At 40.3% G+C, this 24,624-nt stretch overlaps 1 protein-coding gene and 2 non-coding genes across 6 annotated transcripts in view; 1 reads left to right on the forward strand and 2 right to left on the reverse strand.

The window, feature by feature from the left end:
* Positions 1–24,624, reverse strand: part of Immp2l (inner mitochondrial membrane peptidase subunit 2) — an 872,509-nt gene that overhangs the window by 816,330 nt on the left and 31,555 nt on the right. The gene's annotated exons all lie outside the window — the stretch shown is intronic.
* LOC123455425 lies at positions 3,681–3,785 on the forward strand. Its single transcript, XR_006633902.1, has one exon. It is a non-coding gene; the product is annotated as a U6 spliceosomal RNA (small nuclear RNA).
* On the reverse strand, positions 12,436–12,542 carry LOC123455397. Its single transcript, XR_006633886.1, has one exon. It is a non-coding gene; the product is annotated as a U6 spliceosomal RNA (small nuclear RNA).

Here is a 24,624-nt window from a genome sequence, read left to right on the forward strand (position 1 = left end):
AAAGAAAATGAAAAGAGCACCCTCATTCCTTCATAGATTTCAAATTTATCCCTCTAACTATTAGAATAAAGGAAAATTCATTCATTCAAGTTTGTCTTTTCAGTAGCTCAAGACCATTTGGAAGCTTTCTCACTACAAAGTAACTAAGTTAGATGAAAACATAATCATTCCAAAAGTAAATCCTTTTTTTGTTACTGTCATGGTAGAGAAGCACATCTTTGTGCCCTTAATAGCAGTTCTACCCAGCTAAGTCTATTATTTCCCAGAGTCTCTTATAGGTAAGTATGCCCATGCACCTAGGTCTGGTTAATACCATGAGTAGATATTGAACACTTCTAGATTGTGCCCTTAAAAAAAAACTTCTTCTTTTCCCCACATTCTAAACATAGTAATATCAATGTCACTATAGATGTAGCTCTGCTCTACCAGATAATTTTTATGTTCTGTATTTCCCCACATGAGCAGAGGGGGAATATCACCTCCTGGCCAACATAAGGTGGATAACAGCAGCAGGAAAGTGTGCCAAACACTGGCAAGGGTAAGCTGGCTATACCACCTCCCAAGACATATTGCCTCCATGAGAATCCAACTTCCAAGTTGCCGCCAGCTAGGACCCTAGCATTCAGAACATGTAAGCTTATGGGGGACACCTAAATCAAACCACCACATTCTGCTATGGCCCCCAAAACTGATAATTATCCATAATGTAAAATGCAATGCATACAATCCAACTTTAAAAGTTCTCATAGATTTATCAACCCCAATGATGTTCAAATATCCCTATAGTCTAAGGCCTTTTAACTGAGCCGTAATACCAAAAATAAATAAATAAATAAAAACCATAATGGCATGGAATAAACATTCATACTACAAAAGATGGCACTGAGCATAGCAAAGAAGTACTCAACCAATCAAGATATAAAACAAACAGGGCAAACACCAAACTCTGTACCTCTAAATTCAACAACTCTAATCGGTGACAAGTCTTAAAGTCCAGTAATCCTAACCAGTGACCAGTCTCTGGTGTTCTAACTCCGGCCCTCCAGCTAGGCTCCTCACAGTCCTGGAAAACTTCATCTGGTGCAGACAGCTCTCCTTGGTAGCCATCCCATAGTCCTGGCATCTTCATTGGGTCTCTACTGCAACCCACAGATCATCCTCATGGCTCTAGCAGGTCTCCACACAGGTAATCCAACATGCCTGCTTCATATTGCCCATGGCCATTTCCAAAATACAAAACCATGTTGCAAATTCGATAACCCTCTCTTGCATTTGTTATACTCCATAATACCAGGTGGGCTATCAACTTGTTAATCCAGGGGGGAATAAAGAAGACTTTGAAAAAGGACATTCCTTCAACATTCAGACCCCTTCAAAAGAATCTGCATTCCTCCTGTTGTTCCAATGCAGGTCAGCTGGCCAATCTCAATGGTTGTAATCTCTCAAACAACTGCAGCTGAACAGGTAGAAGTTTCAGCCCAAATACTTCATTTCTTTCTGTGCCAAATCTGCACGTACCAGTCCGTTTCTTTTTTTCGTCCTTTATTTTATTTTTGTTTATTTGTTTGTTTTTCGATCCCAGGCTGACCTGGAATTAACTATGTAGTCTCAGGCTGACCTCGAACTCACAATGATCCTCCTACCTCTGTCTCCCAAGTAGTGGGTGGCACACCTTTAATCCCAACACCAGTCCATTTCTATGCAATGCAATCCTGCAAAAGTTTCCAGGACACAGGCAGGCAGAACATAGCAAGCCTTTCACACAAACTGCTTATAGCCCAGTCCAAGCAAAGCTCTTTCTCATCCTCCCAAGCCAAACCTCACAGTCCATAGTTCCCACTGCATTCAGGTCTTTCAACTATGACTAGAATGGTCCACCAAATTGTACTTACAGCACTGCAAGGAGTCTCTTGGGTCAAGATTTCAAATTTGTCTACATTCCTCCTGCAAAGCAGCTCCAAAAGGCCAAAGCCACAGAATCAGGTTTCTAGCGGCAACAATCCCTCTTCTCTGGCACCAACTTTACTGTTGAAGCCAACTTCTTGTTGCTAGCAGAAAACACCCAACCAAGAGCAGCTAGTGAAGGGAAGGTTTATTTTGGCTTATAGACTCAAGAGGAAGCTCCATGATGGCAGGGAGAAACAATGACACAATCCAGGAGGGTAGACAACAGCAGCAGGAGAGTGTGCCAAACACTGGCAAGGGGAAGCTGGCTATAACACCCATAAGACCTCCCCCAACAATACACTGCCTCCAAGAGGATCCAATTCCCAAATTGCCACCAGCTGGGAACCTAGCATTCAGAACATATAAGTTTACCGGAGACACTGGAATCAAGCCACCACACTGCTTAATGATTTACTGCAATTAACATCAATGGAAGTGTTAAAGTTAAATATATATAGAAACATAGATAATCAATGTCGGCCACATAAACAGACATATGCATATTTATAATATACATGCTAAAAAATAATAATTTTCACAGCTTTTTCAACATATATTACACAATCACAGTATTCACTCAAACCTTTAATCTTTTACACAAACTGAAATAAATGTAGCTGCAGATTAACTTTAGAAACTAAGCAATTTGAAAACGTTTTTTCATTCCAACTCATCTACCAACTGAAATCTTAGGTAAGGTTGCTTATGAATTTCCACATCTGGTATCCAAGAGATCTGTTTGGCCCAATGTGCTAAATGCTGTCATAAATACCCTCAGCCACTGCACTCATAAACTAGTAGACCTACTGGACGTGTTTATCCATTCACACACCATCTTATGTGAGCCCTTGGTAACTCATCTACAACCAAAGCACATTAACTCCTTTTGTACTTACCCACGCGATATTTAATATACTTTTTCTTTGTGTGTATACTCATTTGTGTGCAGGTTCACATGTGTGCATATGTGCAAAGCCAGAGGACAACCTCAGGTGTCAATCCTCAGGCAATAACAACCTTCTTAAGGCAGGTTTCTCATTTGCCTGGAATTTGCCAAGTAGCCTAGAGTGGCTTTAAAAAAAAATAGTATTAATTTATTGAGAGAGAGGAAGAAAGGTACAGATAGAGAGAAAAAGAACAGAGGTGCTAGGGCCTCTGGCCACTGCAAATGAACTCCAGAGGCATGTGCCTCCTGTGCATCTGGCTTTACGTGGGTACTAGGATATTAAACTTGAGTCCTTAGGCTTTGCAGGCAAGTGCCTTACCCACTGAACCATCTCTCTAGCATTTTTTTTTTAACATGGGTACCAGGGATCAAACTCACCTTCTCATGCTTACAAGGCAAGCGCTTTAACAAGTAGGCTATCTCCTCGGCCCAATTTAATATACTTTTTCAATGAACTGTTTTACCAAGAGCCCATTATCATTTTCTAGATGATTTAGCAACAGAATAACTTTCGCATGTTTATTGAACTGGTACCTACAGGATGCAAAAGATGCATTTTCCTCAACATTAGATTTCATTAGCTCAGTCTCTCTGGAAATACTTCTTAATGAAAGTTTAACAAGTCAAGCATCCGGTTTTGATTAAATATAAAAGTTCAAAAGCCTCTATAACTTTCCATTTTATGGTCTAAAATACAAGCAGATGAACAAATCCTAAGATTTCAGACTACTGAATAACTGAATCCACAAAATTTATCAAGTCTTCTGTATGTATAGCAAATACGCCAGTGCTCACTTCAGCAGCACGTGTCCTAGAACTGAAACCAAGCAGAGATTAGCATGGCTCCTGCACGAGGATGACCTGAAGAAATTCACAGTAAGTTCCTGTGTAAAAGTAAAGTGAAGGATTTCTAAAGCAAGCATCACCTCCTTACCAGTTTGACAGCCTTGAGTTTGTTGAACTGGTTCCCACTAATACTATATTTAATTCACATATTACTTCCAGATAATTCCAAGATGATGTTTTCCATGCTTGCCTTCAATGACATGCTTTAAAATGTAGGCTCCCCAGCCCCACTCAGACTTTCAACACCTAACTCCCCAGGTGATTTTCTTCATAGGGAAGTTTATAAAATACTTAATTTTGATGTTTAAAGGCTAGGTCTTTAGTACCTTCTCATAATGAGACTGAGGGAAAGCTGGGCAAGAATAATCACCCTGAATGTCTTCAATACCACATTTAGGTTTCCTCCTTACTAGCTTAGAAAGAAGGTACTGAAGAGCGAACCCTGCGCATAAGGCCAGTGCTGCCTTCTGTCAGGCTCCATCAGACAGAGGCTCATGAGGCACTATTGAGTTGACCCCGGCAAGGGCAGCTCCTTCATTCAGCCACTCGTTCACCCCACGGATCCCTCACGCTTGCAGCAGGACTTACCAAGGGTCTTCCACAAGCACAGTGCTAGATCCCAAGGAAGCAAAAGGTGAGGGAGGGAAAGAGGGCTCAGAGAAAAGTGAACTGTAAGCAGCTATTCCTAGAAGACAGGTGACATCAAAGAGGACATTCCGGAACACAGACACATCACACCTGAGAGGCGGCTGGGGATAGGTCATAGGTAACACGGTCTCATTCTTGCACGTTCATGCCTCCTGCTGTGATGCTCTGCCACACTATGGTCCGGAAACCACACGACAAGCTAACCATGGACTGAAACATCCAGAACCATGATCAAAAATAAATCCTCCCTGCTTTGAAATTGTTTCTCTCAGGTAGGTGTTCTATCACAACAGGAAAATGACTAATACGTAGCGCAAGGCATGAAAAAAAAATTTTTTAATATTCTTCAAGATCTAAAAGCAGCCGCTCTTCCCTTCTCAGTGCACAGCTCCACTGTTCCTAACAATGCCCCACCATCCCTGAACAACAAAGCCACGGCAAATACTTTTCTGCTGAGAGACTCTCAGGGAGCATGTGGGGGGCATGGCAATGGTGAAGATCCTGCTTCAAGCCGCGCCGTGAGCAAAGCACATAGGAGCAGTATTTTCAGAGGCGCAGGGGCAAAGGCTCAATACAGGCCTACCTTCTCTGAATTGTCCAGAATCACTATGTCTCATGATAACAAGACACTGTTCAGAGAGTGAAGCTACCACCTGAGTACTGAAGGAGCTACCACAAATGAAGAAATGTGCATGACACGTCCATGTCACATCATGACAAATCAAAATGGTAAAGTTCTATGACATTCACAGTATGATGAAATTAATGCATCGCCTTGTTTATAGAAACTACACTGAATCACTCCAGTCATCCAGTCTTTTGTTCATATTTGAAATATGGAAAACTACTAAACTAATAATCATCTAGTACCAGCTTCCTCTGGGGGGGGGAACTCTTAAACAATGACAATATGGTACTAAACAATCTCTGAAAAAGGGATTGACTTTTATCAGTTACTTCACTCTGATAGCAACATACAGAGTGATTCGGGTTCAAAACATTGCTCCTCAGGAAGATATTACTTCAGAAGTAAACACACCTGGTTCATTGCTAAAGCATTAAAATTGAGAATAATTTTAGATAGCCTCTCAGACTTAGTTGAAATCACATCACACATCAGCCACCTGTCATACAACACCTGTAAGTGAGTTTCTTGGCAAGGCTGACCTTAGCCTCACAACAACCCACACCATCAGCTCCTCTCTCTCCAGTAAGTGCTTGCTATAGCTTGATCATGCAGGAATTCATCTAACATCCTTCTGGAATCTGCTTCTGTTTTGGCTTGTACAAAGTCAATAATCACTTATCCATAGCAACCAGGTAGATAAATACATCTCATGTCACCCCAGTTATAAAACTATTAAAAGCTGCATAGGAGTTTTGAAAGTAAGAGGAAAACAATAAATACCTTATATAAAATCTAATGCTTCAGTCATAGTAATAAGTCAAAAAGAGGAAATCACTAAACTGTGAGTATTAACAGATGTAAGAAAGGCAGGTGTGGTGGCGCACGCCTTTAATCCCAGCACTCAGGAGGCAGAGGTAGGAGGATCGCCAAAGAGTTCAAGGCCACCCTGAGACTCCATAGTGAATTCCAGGTCAGCCTGAGTTAGTGTGAGATAACACCTCAAAAAAACAAACAAACAAAAAAAGGATTAAGAAAAGGAAATTGCAGGTGTGGTGACATACACCTTGAATCCCAGCATTCGGGAGGCAGAGGTAGGAGAATCACTATGAGTTTGAGACTACAGAGTAAATTCGTAGGTCAGCCTAGGTTAAAGCAAGACCCTAACTCAAGAAAAAACAAAAACTGAAATAAGACCCTACCTCAAGAAAAAACTGAAAATATCTGGTAAGCAAGTCTAGAAACAATCAATACAACACGTAGTGCATCCACATACAGGTCACCACCTCTGAATAAATGGCAGAGTACAGCCTACCTCTGTGTGAGACAGGAAAAGAGAAAGCCAGAATAAGATAAAATAGATCATATATTTCAAAGAAAGAAATAGAGACTGGCTTCAGAAATTCACAAAAGAAGTAAAAACATACAGGGGAAATGCAGAAAAGAAGATAGACACACAAAGAAGTAAGTTAGACATAGCCCCAGTCATCAGTTCTCTGGCATGGGACAGGAAAGTCAAGCGGGAGATAGACAGTCCTACCCTCAGGACAAGCCCACACCCCTTTTAAGCCTCAGAGAGACCTAAACAAGCAAGGAAAAAATATCAAGGATGGAGGACATGGTTGACAAAATGCTAACACAAACAGCAAATGAAGAAAGAAATGAAACGAGCATGATCACGACCTGTGGGAACTCAGATGCAAGCAAGAAACTCCACTGAAGGATCCACAGACAGAAGAGGAGCTGAAATAAATGTTATATGTTTTATGTCTTAAAAAAAAAAAAAAGAAGAGGAGGAGCTGAGATAAACACTAAAAGCATAATCTATACAATGGAAGTTCACAAATCTACAGAAAAATCATGAAAACCCAAACACAAGAGGCATTTAGAAAACCAAATGAACAGAACTAGAGAAAAACTACTCTATGACATAAGGGAGAAATAACGACTCACCTCCAATCATAAACATCAGTATAACATCAGACCTCTTGAGAGCAAAACTCAAAGCTAGGAAAAGACACAGTGATGGACATAACGATGCTGTTACATCCAGCAAAGTTATCTTTTTAAACTGATGGAGAAGGACATTTCATACCAAGCACAAACTAAGGCAGTTCATCACCATCAATTTTTTTTATTTCTTTTTTTAGTTTATGTATTTATTTGAAAGCAAGGAGAAAGAGAACAGGCATGCCAGGGCCTCTTACCACTGCAACTAGTAAAACCACATGTACGAAGTTGCACATGCATCTGGAGTTTGTTTGCTGGGGCAAGAGGCCCTGGTGTAACCATATTCATTCATTCTCTCTCTCTCGCTCTTTCTCTCTCTCTCTCTCTCTCTCTCTCTCTCTCTCTTTCTCTCTCTCTGCTTCTTTCTGTTTCTCTCTGTCAAATAAGTAAACCATAATGGAAGAGAGAGTGGAAAGATTATAAGAGCCTCATGGTGGATGGGAATAGCCTAGGTTCCATGGCCACCCCACCCCCACTGCAGAAACTGACTGATGTCATTTAATCCCCACAATGAATACCAATAACCCCACAGAGGAAGACCCTGAGCAGAAATGGGGTGGGGGAGGGGGAATATAACAGTACAACCTTATTATTTAAAAAATCAATTAAAGATGCATTAGAATATAGGTGATAGATGTAATAATGTTCACTACAAAATTTTTACTTAAATCGTTACAATAGTGGTATGTAAAATAGGAAAAATCAGAAATTTTGTATCTTTTATCCACTGATGGAAAATGAATAAACTTTTTCTGAGAAAGGAAGTATATTTTTTATTGCAAAGAATATTCAACATGTGAAAATACTTAATGTCCTTAATACATAGTGATAAATTGAAAAACAGCAAAAAGACATATAAAAAATGTTGAATTTTTAAAAATTTTACAACTTTTCTGGATGTTTCTATTTTTTATTAAAATGTCAGTAGTAGAAGAATAACTACATTTGGAAAACCTCTTAGACAAGCAGGAGGAAATATAATTGAAAGTAAGATTATATTTGGAATAGGGAGCACACTAGCTGACAGAGAGCTTTGCTGAGAAATGGCTCTAACTACCCTAATCACAAAGTCTATTCTCATCCTGTGACTTCCGTCTGGCAGTACGTACAACAAAAACCCAATCTCCAATCTCAGCAGTTAAAACGCCATAGAGTCTGCAAAACTAGTTTACCATAAAAACTAACAGGACACTGAGTAGGTTTTATAAATTGAAAAACACCCAATTAAATGATAACCAGTAGCAAAAGAGAAGATTGGGCTGAAGAATTATGAAGAGGAAAGTGGGGGAGGGGAGGGAAATACCATCGTTTGTTGACTGTAAGTATAGAAGTTGTCAATAAATAAATAAATAAATATTTTTTAAAATTATGCTTTTGAACATTTTGGAGAACTGGGGATCCCTGGTCAGCCATCTAAACGAAAAAAAATTTGACAAGCTCCAGGTTCAGTGAGTTATTGACTCCAGAAAATAGGGTGCAAGAGTAACAGAGGAAGACACCTGTCTCCTCCTTGACCTCTCCTTGTGTGCTCACAGGGCATGCACATCCACACTTATATGCCACACGCACTCAGCACACACACCAGAAGTTTTCTTTAAATCATAAATGAAAGATAAAATAACAAAAAAGAAACATTGCATTATTTGAGCCATGTGTGAAATAGCTTATAAATAGAAAAAGCAATCATCTCAATAGTTTACAAAAAAAAAATACAAAATGAAGGAAAAGGTAGAGAGAGAGAATAAGGAGGTGATAATCATTCAAAACTAAAGAAGAAAGGAAGAGACTATGAGTTTTACAAAAGCTAAGCATCAGGCTGTAACATGAGTAATGAAATGTGCCAGGGAAGCACCTCACAACACACAGATTCTGAACTAGCCACATCGAAATTGGAACTGTGCTCCTTCCCTATCTGCCCACTGTGTAATTTGGCCTCCCATCTAACTCTGTTCGTATTCAGTGATCACATAGACTGTTCACAGTATCCCAATTACTGCCCTCCTTTGGGACAGTATTTAGGGCATATTAGGGCTGAACACTGCATAGATAGAATAATGCTCTTTTCATCCCAGAACATGGTTACAAGGTAAATGATAGTCCTGAACTGATTTTTCAAATACATGACTCACTTGCTCTGTGTGTGTGTGTGTGTGTGTGTGTGTGTGTGTGTGTGTATGTGTGTGTGTTAGGCATATGGTATAGTGTGTTATGTCTGTAAGCACACATGTATGTAGATGCATGTGCCCCATGTACATGTATGTCAACAAACAAAATGTATACTTTTATTTCTCATCTGCATATTACCTTGAAATGGAGTATTCTCCCTCAACCTAGAGCTCCATTCATGTAGAACCCCAAAATCTGAGAACTGCCATGTAACAGCAGACATTCAGCCAGCCTAGGAATTGATACTATTCTCCACGAAATAATAAATATGAAGCCAGGAATACAGGCTTGAGCAGCAGGGAAGCACATTAGGGTTCTGATCAGTCTGTCAAAAACAAACCCTATCCAAACTATGGCTGGAAGATTTGAAAGGCTGTTGTGGCAGCGGCAGGTCCACGGGGAACTGCCCAACAGCGGGCAGGCTCAGGACTGGATAACGATGAAAGCCAAGGTTAAGTGAGGTCATTTAAGATAGAAACAACAATGAAAACCTCTTTTGTGGTGTGTGACTAGTTCCTTTAAACTCAAGAGCACAAGTGCCTGTGCAACCACGGGCAAACACTTGCTGAAATGGCAGCAAAGATCAAGGTGGCAATATAAGTTAAGTCAATAAGTCAACAAGTACAGCCACGAGGCCAGAGCGGAGCTCACACTGAGAAACCCAGAGACGGGCAGATGGAGCGCAGCGCCATCCACACTTAAGTGTCTGCTGCACAGAAAGGCCAAGGACTATAATGAGCCTCTGGTGAGTACACAAGCATATGGGCCTGGATGTTACTTAGATTGCTCTCACATATAAATGCCTTGTTCTGGCTTCTGCATACTTGCCCATATATTAGATGATACTGTTCAGTATACGTGCGAAACCACAAAGCACTACCTTTAAGTTACTGTGTATCTATCAAATCAAACCATTCAGAACTACTCACGGAAGCAGAAAATAGTGTAAAACAATTTTTAAGAATGCTTTACACACTTTATATTTACACACATCTGCAATGAAATGTAATGATCCTATCTACATAATACTAAAAAGTATGGAAAGTTATGGAATAAGAAAAGTTAAGATATTACCAGATTATTATCAATATTATTTTGTATAAATATTTATAAAAACTTGGTCACTAAATCAATGTGAACATTAGCTTATTTTTTTAATAGGACAGATTAATGGGGGCGAAAAGGCCCATGGGAGGTCAGGGGAAGAGAATGAGTAAAGGAAAGGTGGAAGAAGGGCTAATCAAAATCTAAGAGCATATAAGTAAGTCATATGGAAAATTACTTTTTTGGACAATGGAACACCCAGAAGCCATAGATTGTTACTAGAAAATTTTCAGTGTCAGGGATGGGTTACCTTCCAGAGAGTTGTTAGCCAGGGAGGTCCCTGATGCCCCCAAAACATAACAGGCCATTGCCAAGGCCCTTGGATTGCTGAAGACTCCATATACTTGGGCTGCAAGGTCACTGAGCAATCCTGCTGAAACTGAGCTCAAAACCTCCTCCATGTAGGCCAGCTGACAGAAAGGTGGAAAAAGCCACTCTGCATGCAGTTCAATGGGAGAGAGAGAATTCACCAGTGAAGATAATCAGCAGTGGACACTGCAAGCCTTATATTTGGCCAGCCAGGCCAAATGAGCCAATGGATACAATTGTGGCACGTCTGTCATGGGGGAAGCCAATCACCCTCTAATTGGACTAGAGGCCAACTCCATGGGAGGGAATACATCCCTAATACTGAAAACCTACAACCGAGGTAGTCACAAGCCCTAGGGGTGTAAGGTCTGCTGGTGTCTGACTAAATGTATATACTATGCTCACTAAACTGCCTAGTAAGCACTTCTCTTAATGTTCATACCCATATATTAATGCTACTCTCACTTTTGGTTAGAGAACCTTCTCTTTTCAGATGTCAGTGACCTTGGGATGACTCAGAAGGCACCATGGTATTGAGAAGAAGTGGCAGAGGAGTGCTCAGTACTGCAATATCTCTATAACACCTTCCAAGGCTCAGGGTCCATTGTGGAAGAGGTGGCGGAAAGAATGTAAGAGCCAAAGAAAGGGTAGGACTCCTTACAACGCGCTCCTCCAGAAACCAAATGGTCTGGATGTCCATGACTTCAAGTGCCTGACACTACGTACACAAGACCATCATAATAGGAGGAAAAGATCATGACATCAAATAAAAGAGACTGATTGAGAGGGGGAGGAGATATAATGGACAGTGGAGATTCAAAGGGCAAAGTGGGGGGGAGGGAAAGAATTGCCATGGGATATTATTTACAATTATGGAAATTGCCAATAAAAAGATTAAATTAAATATATTTATTTAAAAAAATATTTTCTGGGGGCTGGAGAGGTGGCTTAGTGGTTAAGCGCTTGCCTGTGAAGCCTAAGGACCCCGGTTCAAGGCTCCATTCCCCAGGACCCACATTAGCCAGATGCACAAGGGGGCGCATGTGTCTGGAGTTTGCTTGAAGTGGCTGGAGGCCCTGGCACACCCATTCTCTCTCTCTCTCTCTCTTCCTCTTCCTCTGTCTGTCGCTCTCAAATAAATAAAAATAAACAACAAAAAAAAAAATATTTTCTGTGTGTGTTGTTCTTCATTACAGTGGATACTTGTAGGTTGTGTTCTGTCCAAGAACACCATTCATTAGAAGTTAGAAGAGGAGCTGGAGAGATGGCTTAGCAGTTAAGGCATTTGCCTGCAAAGCCAAAAGATCACGGCTGGACTCTCCAGGACTCATGTAAGCCAGATGCACAAGGTGGCTCACATATCTGGAATTCATTTGCAATGGCTGGAGGCCCTGGTGCACCCATTCCCTCTCCCTTTCTCTCTCTTTCTCTCTCCCTCTCAAATTAGTAGATGAACAATAAATATTTTTAATTTTTTGTTTTTTATTTTTATTTATTTGAGAGCAACAGAGAGAGAAAGAGTCAGAGAGAGAGAGAGAGAGAGAATGGATGTGCCAGGGCTTCCAGCCACTGCAAACGAACTCCAGACACATGCGTCCCCTTGTGCATCTGAATAACATGGATCATCAGGAATCGAGCCTCGAACCGGGATCCTTAGGCTTCACAGGCGAGCACTTAACCACTAAGCCATATCTCCAGCCCAAATAAAATATTTTTAAAAAGAAGTTAGAAGAGATTCATTTTTTTAAAAAGTAGAAACTTTATATGGACACACTGTGTGTTGGTACCATCATGTCCTTCCTCCCTGCCCTTTGTTGATATTTACAATAGGGTTAGAAATATGGAACACTTCATGAATTTGCACATCATTCTTGTGCAGGGGCTGTGCTACTCTTCTCGGTATCGTTCCAATTTTAGTGTATGTGCCATCAAAGTGAGCACAGCAGTGGCTCCCAAACACAGAACAGCACAGCACTATGTGGCATCCTATCAGCTGGAGAACTCTCTAAGTGAATTGGTACATCAAAACATGTGATTTTAGGGGGCTGGAGGGATGGCTTAGTGGTTAAGCACTTGCCTGTGAAGCCTAAGGACCCCGGTTCAAGGCTCAATTCCCCAGGACCCACGTTAGCCAGATGCACAAGGGGGCGCATGCATCTGGAGTTCGTTTGCAGTGGCTGGAGGCCCTGGCATGCCCATTCTCTCTCTCTATCTATCTACCTATCTATCAATCTATCTATCTATCTGCCTCCTTCCCTCTCTGTCTATTGCTCTCAAATAAATAAATAAAAGAAACAAAAAATTTTTTTTAAAAAAACGTGATTTTAAATACAGAATTATAGTGCTTGCTTAGCATGTACTGGGTTCAGCTATTAGCATCACACAAAGAAAATTAAATACCATTAATAAGATTAAAAGAAAATTGGAACAAAAAATTACAGTATGCAATATTAACAAAAGGTCAGTATCTCCAAAATTATACAATTCTTTTAAATGGTAAAAGTCTGAAGGCCTATAAGAAGAGGAGGTACATGAAAACATTCCACTGAAAGCAAAATGTGAACATTTTGTAAGAATATAAAAAGATAGTGGGCCAGGCATGGTGGCGCATACCTTTAACCCCAGCATTTGGGAGGATCACTGTGAGTTCAAGGCCAACTTGAGACTACATACTGAATTCCATGTCAGCCTGGGCTAGAGCAAGACCCCCACCTCAAAAAAAAAAAAAAAAGATGGTGGGCTGGAGAGACAGCTTAGTGGCTAAGTCATTGTCCTGAAAATTGAAGGACCCAGGTTCAATTCCCCAGTACCCATGTAAAGCCAGATATACAAGGTAGCATATGCATTGCAGGTTTGTTAGCAGTGGCTAGAGGCCCTGGTATGCCCATATTCTCTCTCTCTCTCTCTCTCTGACTCTTTCTTTCTCTCTCTCTCCCTCAGGCAAATAAAGAAATATTTTTTAAAGATGGTGAAGCATACTAATAATAAAATAAATACAAATAAAAATGAAACCTCAAATTTTATAGCCAATGTACTGACAGAAATTTCTTAAACTGACAGTTCTCAGTAGAGGAGAATAAAATCTCTCATGCCTTCCTAGAGATAAAAAGGAACAACCTTTATTGAGCAAGTATGGCAATGTGTAGCAAAATGTTACATGAACCGGACCTCCAATACACATAGTCAACACCAGAACCCTGTAAAGCCAAATGCAATAGTATACATTTGTAATCCCAGTGCTCCCACAATAATATGAAAGGTAGAGAGACAGGAGAAATTTCCAGAATCTTGTAGGCCACCTAGCATGTTATACACAGCCACAAACAACAAGACACCTTGCCTCAACCAAGTTAGAAGGCAAGAAATAATACCTCCGATTGTCCTCTGACCTCCGTTCATGGGCTGTCGCACATGTACCTGCACTCACACACGAAAATACATTTTTAAGGCTGAAACAGGGCTGGAGAGATGGCTTAGCAGGTAAGGCATTTGCCTGCAAAGCCAAAGAACCTCAGTTTGATTCCCTAGAACCCACATTCTAGGCACATGCATCTGGAGATTGTCTGCACTGCCTGGAAGCCCTGGCATACCCATTCTCTCTCCCTCTCTCTTTTTCTCTCTCTCACATAATTTTATATATTTTTTGTTTGTTTGGTTGGTTGGTTTTTCGAGGGAGGGTCTCATTGTAGCTCAGGCTGACCTGGAATTCACTATGTAGTCTCAGGGTGGCCTCGAACTCACAGCAATTCTCCTAGTTCTGCCTCCCAAGTGCTGGGATTAAAGGCGTGCACCACTACACCTGGCTGTAAATCATTTCTTAAAGGTGTATAATTATATTGCTTGACATTCTGCTTTGGAAATTTGAACCTTGAATATATATACTATGAACTCATTTCTGTGAAATTATACACATATCATCACTGAAAGAACTCAAAAAATGAAGACTATGGCCCAAAATGATAATCCCATTTTTTAAAATATTTTTATCTATTAATTTATTGTTTGGTTTTTTGAGGTGGGGTCTCACTCTAGCCCAGGCCAACCTGTAATTCACTCTGTAGTCTCAGGGTGGCCTCAAACTCAGGCCATCCTTCTGCCTCTGCCTCCCAAATGCTAGGATTAAAGGTATATGCCACCACGCCAGATAAGTAAAAGAAAATGGGCACTCTAGGGTCTCTAGCCACTGCAAATGAACTCCAGATGTATGCCTCTGGCTTATGTGAGTCCTGGGGAATCAAACCTGGGTCCTTTAGCTGTGAAGGAAAGAAAGCACCTTAACCACTAAGCCATCTCTCCAGCCCCACCATTTCTTTTCAAAGAACTCTTACTTATCCTTCTTATTTTTCCCAATTACTTGGATTTTTAATAATGTAAATATTTTATATTCTAAAACAAAATTGGTATTACAGTATTTCCATTACAACAGATATTACTTTCACACAAATTAGCTCCTATACAAGAAAACAATGTCAGTATGATATGAATGTTATGTTCTTTCAATACAACTTTCACCAGCACCTCATTCTTTACCACACTTGGTGCTGCTGGGGAAGGTGGTGGACCCTTTAGGCAGGGAAGCCTTGCTTGAGGACATGGGTCACTGGGAGTGGGCCTTCACACTTTCTGGCCTGGCCCCACTTCCTGTTCATCCTCTGCTTCCTGCCCACCAATGTAATAAGCTGTCCTGCCATGCCTTCCTTACAATGGACCACTTTCCCCCAAAACTGTAGGCCAAAACAAACACACACTTTCCTTTCTTAAGTCGCTTCTGGCCAAGTACTTGTTCACAGCAATGAGAAAGTAACTTACACATCAGCCTGTGTTAGAAAGTAGACGGCTTTAAGGACCTACATAAAAGCTATGGCTGAATGCTGAGAACAAATGCCAGTGGAGATTTAATAGGACTGTCTTTTTTTTTTTTTAACAAGTGCAATCTTCTGAACAACTTTAAAACTTCACCTATTTTTTTTTTCCTGAGGCAAGCCCAACAGACTTCCTTATTTAAAAATGTGAGAGAGAAAGAGAGACAGAGAGTGAGAATTTGTATGCCAGAGCCTCCAGCCACTACATTCGAACTCCAGACACATGAGCTACCTTGTGCACATGTGCAACCTTGCACACTTACATGGGCCTCCAAACTGCAAACAAATTCCAGACACATGTGCTACTTTGTGCATCTGGCTTATGTGGGGACTGGGGAATTGAACCTGGATCCTTAGGCTTTGCAGGTGAGCACCTTAACTGCTAAACCATCTCTCCAGCCACATTTCCTTTTTTAAATGATTTTGTTGTTTTTGTTGTCTTTGTTTCAGGACTGGGTGGGTTTTGAGGTTTTGGTTCTTTGCATACAAGTTCTCACTGTGAAGCTCAACTTATTCTCCCTAACAACTGTTGTTTAGTCTTTGTGTTTTTATTTCTGCTTATTTTCAGTTTGAGTGGATTTTGTGTTTTATTTTTGAGAACGGGATAACCACACCTAGCAAAAAAGTGATGTTTTCCAGTCTACACTCTGCAGTATTCTAAAACTTCCCTGGAAGCTCAAGGGCTAAAGCAAACAGGCACAGTTAGCAGAGCTCTGAGTCCCAATGCCTGCCTCCCCTAAAGCCACTCAGCTTTTCCTGTTCCCCTTCCTTCCTTCTGCCCTTCCTGCCCTCCTCCTTCCTCGTTCCCTCCCTCCTTGCCTTCCTTCCTTGGTTCCTTCTTTCCTTCCATTTCTAAGAATGAAATTCCAAGCAAGATTTTCTTTAATGAAAGCTTCACTATATGAAAAGAAGAAGAAAACAGAAATGGTTAAAACCACTGATTTAAAAGAATCACTTGTGAGGCTGAAAAAATGGTTTCAGTTGATAAAGTGCTTGCTTCATATGCATGAGGGCCTGAGTTTGATCCCCAGATCAATTTCTGATCACTAGCCCAAGCTGGATGCCAGCACCGATGCGTAGAGACAGGTAAATTCCTGGGGCCCACTGGACAGCCAGTGTAGCCCACTTGTGAGCTCTGGGTCAGTAAGAGATTCCTTCTCAGAAATAAATAAGGGTGGGTGGAACTGACGAACAAAGTCAGCCTCTGGCCTCTACATGCATGCACGTACACATACACACAAGCACACACAGTTAAAAAGTAAAACAAACACAACAACCAGTGACGGATTAAGGTTTTGGATACATATTTCAAACCCTAATGTCTTTCCTATTTCTTGATTAGAGTAAATTCATCTCTGTCAATTTACAGGTGCTTATTCGTGATAAAAATGAAAAATACCATTTGAATGCAGAAACGTCCCAGTAAAAAGAAAATAACATGGACTTGAAAGAATATATTTATACTCTCCTGCAGCTATTTTTTAATTTATTTATTTTTTGGAGGGGGGTGTTTCAAGGTAGGGTCTCACACTAGCCCAGGCTGACCTGGAATTAACTCTGTATTCTTAGGGTGGCCTCGAACTCACAGCAATCCTCCTACCTCTGCCTCCCGAGTGCTGAAATTAAAGGCATGCACCACCACGCCCGGCTTTCCTGCAGCTATTTTTAAATTTATTTATCACACTATACTTAATGGATTTGTTTATATGTCAATCTTCAAGTTAATAATTTACAACATAGAATATCAAAACAATCTAACTGAACAATAGAATGCTCACTGTAAATAACAGCTACTCTACTGCAGACAAATATACCATCTCTTTTTAAGAGTTTCTTAGTAAAATGATCACCTTAAATGCCAAGATCCAGCAAACTCATCGTTTAACTGGCAGTTTTGGCTACTTTGCAATCAAGAAACACAAAGGTAACAGGGTAACTAGAGGAGGGGTGCTTCTTCACGGAATGTTCAGAAAGCTGGTAGGGGAGCTCAGTCTGCCAGTGAGTGCACCAAGGAGTGACGAGCTGAAATGGAATCCCCTCCGACAGAAATCACTTACCATTCTGGGCACAAGAGCATGGAACTGTGGAATGACACTTAATAGGGAGTCCCGGAAATACATGCAATCATGTCCCAGCTCTATAATGGAAAAAGATGGGGAAGCTGGGCATTGTGGTGCACACCACTAATCCCAGCACTGGGGAGGCAGAGGTAGGAGGATCCCCAAGAATCCAAGGCCACCCTGAGATTACATAGTGAATTCCAGATAAGCCTGGGCCAGAGCAAGACTCGACCTTAAAAGAAAAAGAAAAGATGGGTAAATTGGAAACCTTTAAAGCTGAACACCTATAATTGCGAGCTCTACTGAGCTGGGAAACCACCCAGCTGGGAAGTATTACATGAGCCTTCTCACTCACTGTGGTACGTTGATGAAATGTCCCCGATAGCCCCATGTGTGTTCAGTGCTTGGTCCCCAACTCACAGCAATTTGACAAGTGGCGTATTGCTGGAGAAGGTGTATTGATTGGGGCAGGCAGGTATTATAGCCAGAGAGCTGCTCCTTGCCAGCTAGCTCACTTTTGCTGCTGTCTGCCAGCTGCTGTGGCAAGGAGTAATGCCCCACCTCTGCTCTGCCATGATGAAACTTCCCCTCCTCTAGACTATAAGCCAAAATAAACCCAGGCTTCCCATCCATCAGCTGCTTCTGGCCATGGTTTGTCCCAATAATGAGAAGATAGCTATAATACACACACAGTTTTCTTCCCCTTCCAACTCGTCTGGCAGTCAGTAGCTACACTCTCATCTGACACACAGTGTCATTAGCTATCATCTTATAGGTATGTTTATCCAAGTTTCTGTAACTCACTACCTTCTCTATACTTTGAAGTTCTTAGAATCTCTTTAGAATCTTTTTTTGTTTTGTTTTGTTTTTGTTTTTGTTTTTTTTTTTTTGGTTTTTTTTTTTTGAGGTAGAGTCTCACTCTAGCCCAAGCTGACGTGGAATTCACTCTGTAGTCTCAGGGTGGCCTCAAACTCTTGCCAATCCTCCTAACACTGCCTCCCAAGTGCTGGGATTAAAGACATGCACCACACTGCCTGGCTAGTTCTTAGAATGTTGCTAAGCATTTGCAGGTGCGGTTTAATTATAGATAAGGCTTATATTACTACCTATTTACAATGTTGACAGAAAGCCAGCCTGGTATGATTGTGTCAAACACTGCATTAAATGCCAGCCAGAGTATAAGGGAGAAAATAAATGGCCAAATCAGGCTGTACTGTGGGCCAACAACCCACCTGATAGTACCTCTGGCAGCATCACTTCTGAGGAACCAGGTGCCCCTTCACTCCGAGGTCTGTATCTTCCCACACTCAGCACCAACTTAGAAAACTTGGATGCAAGTCTCACATATGCCATAAGAGCAGATAATTATCATTTATATAAACAGATTCTAAGGCTCTCTGCTCCATCTTTCTATGACTCTATGAGCCTAACCAGGCTTTTACTCTCCATATATGAATTGCTCAACCTTTTTGGTACTAAAATTACCTATCTTCTATAATCATCACCATAACCAGCACTGAACCCAGACCACTTCTCGCTTCTGCTGCAAGGTTAACATACTCATAAAACTCACTTTTAACAATGACACTTAAATTTGTCTGATCTTTCCTTAATACCCATGCTAATTTAATGGAAATACATATCAAATGGCTGGTGGAGTAGTATTGGGAAAGGCACACAGTTGGGAAAGCTTCTAAGACAGTCTGGCTTTCAGCAAAAAGGCAAGTTTACATCCATGTGCAACCAAAAAAAAAAAGAACTACAATTTTTAAAAACTACTATTCTCATACTAGCCACCAAAAAGGTTATTTGCATCCTAATCAACAGCCTAATAACCCTGAGAGTAATTTGCTGATTTCTCCCACTTTGTAAATTTATTTTTATTGTTTTATCAACATAACATGAAATTAGTGTCACAATAGCTGCTATAGTAAATGTCTTAGAAAGACAATCCAGCTACAATTTTGATAGGTTTCAGTGAATATATGAACTGGATAAAAATATATGATCCATATAGAAATCTGAAGCAATTTAATCTCTCAGTTTTGAATAACAAAATTCTTCAGATACTAATATAGCTTTGTTCTATTAAAAAAAAAAGCCCATCCCCCAACTACCTCTCCTTAAGCAAGTAATTTGTTATCCAAATAATTTTAAAAGGCCTATATTACTTCTTCACATTAAGCAAAAACGGCCATTTAAAAAAATCTCGAATGAGCCACGCAGGATGGCAATGCCTGTAACCCCAGCACTTGGGGAGGCTGAGGCGGGAGGAGGGCTGTGAGTTTGAAGGCAGCCTGGGCTAGAGACTCCGCCTCCAAAACAAAAGTGAAAATAAAAAATAAATCACAAGTGAAACATCAGTTTTGCAAGTGAGATGTAGGTAACAGAATCCTCCAGGAATAACTGAAGTATTGTTTTTACATTAGCCAAAAGCTGTATCAACATTTTCCTACATTTTGGCTGTTAACCTCAGCATAATTATAACACATTTTGCATGAATTTTAACTAATGGTATGGTGAGGCTTAATTTTTTTCTATGAATTTTTATACATGTATATAATATATTTTGATCATAATCTCCCATTGCCTTTTCTTGGCCCCTCTTCTTGCCCCCCTTCCATTTAGCCCCATCTTCTTCTCAACTAGTCCCTCTTCCATTTATACCTTTTTGTGGGTGTGTGTGTGTAACCCACTAAGTTTAATTGTTAATAAGATACAATGATTATCCATGAACAAATCAGTCAAAATTATTCAACCAAACTTTATGATCAAACCTACAATTAATAAGAAAGCATTAAATAGGAAAATATAAAATTGTAAGTAGTGATTTTATTGTGAAACCAATCCAACAAAAATTTCAGGTTGGTAGGGTCACAGGAGGGTTGGGAGGAGGGCAAATCAAAATTTAACTTGTTATGAATAAGCAAAATGGACACCTACTTCTTTGCTAGCAAATAATATATATATTATTTATCATGGATAGATATAGATATATTGATATAAACATATATATGAATGAGTTTGGGCATAAGTATCCTGCAGAGATGGATAACGGTGTACTCACGAGCCACTGTTATTTGAAAACTTTCAGTGCCAGGGATGGGAAATCTTCCAGTGAGTTGAGGCCAGGGAGGCCCCTGAGGTACCAAAATATTACAGGCTATTTTCAAGGCTCTTGGCTGCCCACCAGAACTAGATGGGAAGACCCTATTGCTGTGGGTCACTGAGAAATCAAACTGGAGCTGAGCTGGAAGCCTCCTCCCTGACAACTAGCTGGCAGGATGCTGGAAAGAGCTATGCACATGCAACCTATTAGGGGAGAAAAGTCATCAATGGACTCTGAAAGCTTTACAGCTGACCATCCAGGCCAAATATACCAACTGGTATAATGGTGACATGTCTGTCTGCAGGGAAACCCACTGCTCTCTGTTTAGACTGAAGGCCAACTCCATGGTGGGGAATACATTCCTGGTACTAAAAACCTAGTCAAAATCCTGTAGCTGGGGAGGTCATGAGCCCTAGGGAGAAAACTACTACTATTGTCTGGCTGAAAGCATATATTATGCCCACCAAACTGCCATCTAAACACTTATGTTTATGCCCATATATTAATGCTCCCCTCACTTTTGGATAGAGAAGCTTGTTTTCAGATGGCAGTGACCACTGGGGCGACTCAAAACTCACTGTAGTGCTGAGAAATGACAGTGGAGTGGTCAGCACTAACTGAGACATCTCTATCACACCCTCCAAAGCTCAGAGTCCATTACAGAGAGAATGTTAAGAGGCAAAGGAAATGCTTACAATGCTATCTTCCAAACACAAAGTGACCTTGATATTCATGACCTCACAGTGCCTACACGACTTACACAAGACCTACATAAGAAGGGGGGGAGGATTATGACATCAAAACAGAAGGGAGACTAAATAACAAAACAGAAGGGAAAGAATAACAGATTCAGTGGATGGGGGATTTGAGAGGTGGAAAAGGGGGTGGTGAGAGCGAATTATGACCATAGTATATTGTCTATATTTATGGAAGTTGCCAATAAAAAGTTTAAAAAGGAGCCAGGTGTGGTGGCGCACGCCTCCAATCCCAGCATTTAGAAGGCAGAGGTAGGTAGATCGCCAAAGAGTTCAAGGCCACCCTGAGACTACAGAGTGAATTCCAGGTCAGCCTGGGCCAGAGTCAAACACTACCTTGGAAAACCAAAAAGAAAGTTTTAAAAGTACCAAACAAAACAAACACACAAACAAAAAAATCAGACTGATAAGGATTATTTACTCTTATTTAAAATATTATACTAATATATTAAAGATTATAAAATAGCCAGGTGTGGTGGCGCATGCCTTTAATCCCAGCACTCGGGAGGCAGAGGTACGAGGATCGCCATGAGGTCGAGGCCACCCTGAGACTACATAGTTAATTAAAGGTCAGCCTGGGTTAGAGCAAGACCCTACCTCGAAAACAAAAAATAAATAAATAAATAAATAAAAAATAAAAAGATTATAAAATAAAATAATTTGTCATTGTAACTATTTAATTTAATCATTATACTTATTATACTTAGCCTTATTTCCAATTTAAAAGATCTTAACTGATGTTCAGAATATTTTGGCACTCTTTCTAAGGTCACACAAGCAGCAAACAGCAGAGCTGAATCCAGATTATCTGACCTCATGTGTGACCTATGACCTGTATATTTAAGAACTATGTTGTCTCACACTTACTCACCAATTAGTTTTACTGATATTAAAACTGACCCTGCAGTACTCAGGTGCAGCTAATAGAAAACACTGTATTTGGCACTAGAGAGATGACTCAGCAATTAAAGGAGCTTGTATGTATACCTACTAGCCCAGGTTCAATTCCCCACTACCCACATAAAGCCAGATGCACAGAGTGGAAAACGTTGTACTAGAAAGGCAATTCAATCCACTAGGTAAAAGGAAAAGCTCAAATGTATTCAAATGTGGGGAAAGAAGTAACATAAGAAATCTATATGCAATATCAATGAATAGAAAAAGTTAATTATAGTTGTCTTTGAACTTAACAAGTGCTGAAGGCTCTTACTATCAGGCTGTTCATTCAGTCCTCTCACTTCCCTTTTGAATGTGAACTTTCACTGCTGAAACAAAAGAAAGCCAAAAGATATGTGCATTCCAAAGTACTGTGCTATTTTACAACTTCCCTTCTACATTTATTACCTGAATCTTTAAACACTCAAGTAGGAGCTAAGCCAATTCAACTATATATACAAATGTAAAATTAGAAATGCCAGAAAATCAACGTGACCTTTCAAGTGTAACATTTCCTGTAATCACTTAGTTAATACTAGAAAAACATTTTATAGCATTCAAAGTCTAATCTCCATGTTTAATATTTTCAGCAAATATAAAAGCAAATAGAACAAAGTACTTTAAAAAATCAACCATACTTTTAAAGCCAAAGTGCAATTAAGTTTAAACTTGTGTTTTTTTTTTCTGTAGTAACTACACCTATTCAACATTCACAGCCATATTAATATATACTGCTTTTCAAATACAAAGCTAATATAACATCACCAGCCCACCTTAGTTACCTCCTACAACTGATAGGCCCTACTAGTGAGATAAGAGCTAGTTTCTCTAAACAGTAAGGATAGGGGTCCATGGAGAATAATAAGCCAGTCATGTATTCCATTACAAACCACAGTCCCATAACTCAAGGACAAAAAGGTAAGAAGACTTGGTCAAAAAAGCCTTCAGAAGGAGTAAAACCAGTTGAAAGAAGGAATGGATGCAGGCGACTACCAAGCATGACTACTCCCCGATTAAGCAAATAACACATGATCAGTTCTTTGACTCGGCTAAAGGGGCATGTACAGAGCATGTAGCCATACCTTTCCCCATGGTGACTCTGCCAGACATATGGGAAAAAAATATATATCTTAGTAAAGTTTACTTCAGTCTCTGTTCAGTTCCCACTATTAGCAACATAAAAGACCAGTAACCAGACAGATCAATGGCAGTCACTCTCCCTCTTGGCTGGTCCTTCTCCTCTCCCTTGGGAGTTCCTTTAACTATCTCCTTCATGAATCTACTTTTACTTACCCCTTGTCCTCACTCCTTACTCCTCTTTGGCATGAGACAATGAACTCTGAAAGGACCTGGCTTGTGGCCCAGCTCTGGTAGCCACTGAATCTCTTGTTACCTTAGCTGCCTGTGTGAAGCCCACCAAGAGATCAGAAAGGCTTTTCAGCACTCTCAAACCCTACATCATTAGTATAACAAACTAATGTTCAATTTGATTGTATTAATTTGTGAATAAAAATATGTTTTGTAGTTTGTGGTGGCACACGCCTTTTATCCCAGCACTTGGGAGGCAGAGGTAGGAGGACTGCCACGAGTTCAAGGCCACCCTGAATAAAGAGTGAATTCTAGATCAGCCTGAGCAAGACTGAGACCCTACCTCGAAAAACAAAAAAAAAAGAAAGAAAAAACATGTTTTGTTAGGCTAAGGGGTGTAGTTTGCTGGTAGAGTACTTATTTGCCTAGCAAAGCCCTGGGTTCTATCCTCAGCATGACCAGCAGGAAGAAAGAAAAAAAAGAGGGGGTATCTATACACATGCATGCATATTGAGCAAAGACTAACCATGGTCCTTTCAGTAAGTAAAAGCACTCTTAATCTCAAGGCACTAGCCTCAACAGGATCTATTCTAACCAGCCAGGCCCTCAATCAAAAATGGACCCCCCAAAATTGTGATATTACTGTGAAATTAAATTCTATACGACAGCAAATGTATAGTCTTTATATCTTCAAATCTAATCATGCCTTTGATGAAAGCAAAAGGTATCTAAAGCAAGCTAAGAGGTGTCAAACTTTCCCCAGGAATGAATCCCACTTCAAATGAACAGCAGTCCTCATTTTTAATTCCACAATCAGATAGTAATACTTGAGAATGTAGCTTTCTTTTCCCTTTGGCTTCTTAAAAGTATTTCTAGCAAGCTGATTAGTCATGAACAAAACAAGTTTTCTCAGACTTCTTTTTTCTGTTCCTTTCCCTGCAGGAGAGAAGAATTAGCAATACAAATGAACTCAAAATCCACTCCACATCTTTA

Source organism: Jaculus jaculus, chromosome 16, assembly GCF_020740685.1.
Source record: "Jaculus jaculus isolate mJacJac1 chromosome 16, mJacJac1.mat.Y.cur, whole genome shotgun sequence".
Taxonomy (NCBI): Eukaryota; Metazoa; Chordata; class Mammalia; order Rodentia; family Dipodidae; genus Jaculus; species Jaculus jaculus.